Below are 2,878 nucleotides of genomic sequence, written 5' to 3' on the forward strand. Positions count from 1 at the left end.
TTTTGACGGTTTGTGAAGGAAGTCTCGGCGGAAGGCTTGCGAAAGCGCTCGCCCATCCCCGTCCTCGTTTGCGGTCTCCTCATCCTCGGTGTTGGGGGAGCGTGGTGCTGCTGCTCAGCGTTTCGTTAAGGACCAGAGGAAACGGCCTCAAGTTGTGCCAGGGGAGGTTTAGGTTGGATATTAGGAAAAATTTCGTCACCAAAAGGGTTGTCACGCATTGGAACAGGCTGCCCGAGGAAGCGGTTGAGTCACCATCCCTGGAGGTCTTTAAAAGATGTGTAGAGGTGGTGCAGAGGGAAGTGGTTTAATGGTGGACTTGGCAGTCTTAGGTTTGCGGTTGGACTTGATCTTAAAGGTCTTTTCCAACCTAAGCAATTCTATGATTCTAATGGGCACCCAAATGGATGAGGTGTCCTCTGTCCAAGTATTTTCTGATAGTGGAAACAGCAGTAACGTGGTATTAAAAACAGCCTGTATCATGTAATGTGAGCGATCCTCATGAGAGGACCTTGGTACCTACCAGACGCGAGCGATGGGTAAGAAACCAGGTCTGGTTAGTGGCCGTGTCCCGCTGCACCTGTGGCGTCACTGACTACACCTCCTTGTCCCCCTGCACCTCTGTTGGCCTCTGTTTCTTCATTGGCAGAGACACATGTCGTTTTGGGAGTTGTTCAGCAGCTGGGCACGAGGTTATGCTGTACCTCCTTAAGCCATACAAGGCAAAGCAAACCTGAGATTTTCAATCACCATCTTTTAGGCTTCTACAAACTTTCTGATTAAATATATATGTTGCTTTAACCCACGAATAGCTCAAAATTAATGAAGACAGTTTTTCTCCATTTTACTTCATAAAGAAATAACCCTGCGTCTGATATGCAAACTGAAAAAGTCCCAGTTCTGACTAGAAACTCCAAACAGGCTAAATTCACTGTGTGTCTTTGTATGAGTTTATCTTGTGAATGAGTATTACATGTGGCACCATTATTTGTGTTTCTTGATTCCAGTTCCAAACTTCACTTTTTGAAGGACAGAACATCTACGTTGAAGCAGAGTCTGGAGTGAAAATCAGAAGGACAATCAAAATTTTAATGATGTTCTGCCCTGATCAGTTCTGCCACAATAGTTCTGTGCCTTTCGGCATGCCTCCATCTGCTTTATACCCCTGACACTACCTTCCCATTACTCACTCAGCTTTTTCCTATCCAAACAAAAAAGGTCTCCTAAACTCTAATTTGTATTTTGTTGTTGTTGTTTCCCTTGCTCCAGCACACATTTTTTTTCTTAAGGCTGTTTTACCTGTGAGCCTTTCTATTTTTTGTTAACTGCTTTTTCAGCGTTATCTTTAGTAAAACCTCTAATTTCCTGCCATCTTTGCAGAAGTTTCCCCGATCTCTGTTGTTCTTTCCTGCCTATCAGATGAATTTGGTGGCTCTCATAGTCTCTCAGCACTTCCTGAAGACCCTGAAATTTAGCTGCACTTTTTTTTCTCTTTACATTTCCTTCTCCCTGTTTCTGATCATTCCTTACCTCTCAACATCTTTAAACTGTAAATACAGCAAAAAGTGAGATCTTCAGCTTTCTCGCCAGCCTTTCTCATTGTCTCCAGGTATAATGCTGTCACTTGGTCATCCAGTGAATCTTCTGTCTGGCCTAGGTACAGGAGGGATGAAGCAACCTTCAAGTCACTGGCTCCATTGAATGAGGGAGAGAGAGTGGTGAGGGGAAAAAAGCTTAAGTGAGCAATAGCAGGAGGGCAAAGAGTTCAGCAGCTCTGGCTCATGCAGGAATTAGCTACTTTGCCTTTGACTCTTCAGATTCAGGGACTCCACCTGCTTGCCTACCTACCTTGTGATGAGGAAGCCAGCGAAAAGGAGACCATGTTATGGGAGGTTGTTAATCACCAGTATTTGTAGGGTTAAAGGAGGAAGAATTTTGCTGGGAGGAGTAAGGACACCAGCCTTCAGCCTGAGCGATTGGCAAAAAAGCCAGAAAAACCTTGAAAAACGTTTCCAAGGAAGCCTTTTGGAAAAGGTGTAGCAGAAAATCCAGTGGATCAAGTTCCCTTTTTATAGGTCCCCAGCTAGTGGCTACAGGGAACTGTTGACATCCATGCAGTGACTGCTGAGTAAGCTTGTTTGCAAACCTCTTACAATAAAATTGCAGTTTGCCATATTGGTTGCGTGCTGGTATCTGTGTTATCCTTTACCCATGCTCAAAGTCAACTTCATGTTCTCTGGTATTACTGAATATTTTGACTTTAGAATATGTCTTTTTTTTTGACTTTGCTTTTTCCTTTCCATGACTGCAGGCTTATTCTTTTTGCTCAGATTAACAGAGAGTACCCAGAGCTGAATTGTTCCCTTGGCTGTTGGCATATCCTTGAGCTGCAAGGTTGCTAAATTACCTAAAGAGCACTTGATCCTTTTCATAAATTAAAATCCCTCTTGCTTACATGCGGTATCTGTTAATGTTCTTGTTTCTTCCTCCATGCAGGATGTTTTTCTTTCTAACTAGCCTTAGGCTCTTTCTCACATTGTTTCCAATTCCTGGAATTATGCCTTTCCTGCATTTGTTTATTTTTAAATAAGTAAACTCTTTCCTTATTGGACTAGTTTTTATAATATTGTACTTGTTATTTCTATTTAAGTAGTGTTTTCTTTCCATGGGCTTCAGAGCCCTTTGCGGGGGATAAGAAAATATTACTATTTCATAGGTGAGATGACTAAGGCAGAGAGCTAAGAAGGTCTGTTTTCAAAGGTGCTTGACCCTTCCAACCCCTGGTGATTTTAGTGTGAGTTACAGGTTGTGGGCCATTCTTGTAGCTAGAATTAAAGTCAGAAATTACTTGTCCAGGGTTATCCTGTATGTTGGTCATAAA

This window comes from Charadrius vociferus, unplaced genomic scaffold, assembly GCF_000708025.1.
Source record: "Charadrius vociferus isolate BGI_N301 unplaced genomic scaffold, ASM70802v2 scaffold201, whole genome shotgun sequence".
Lineage (NCBI taxonomy): Eukaryota > Metazoa > Chordata > Aves > Charadriiformes > Charadriidae > Charadrius > Charadrius vociferus.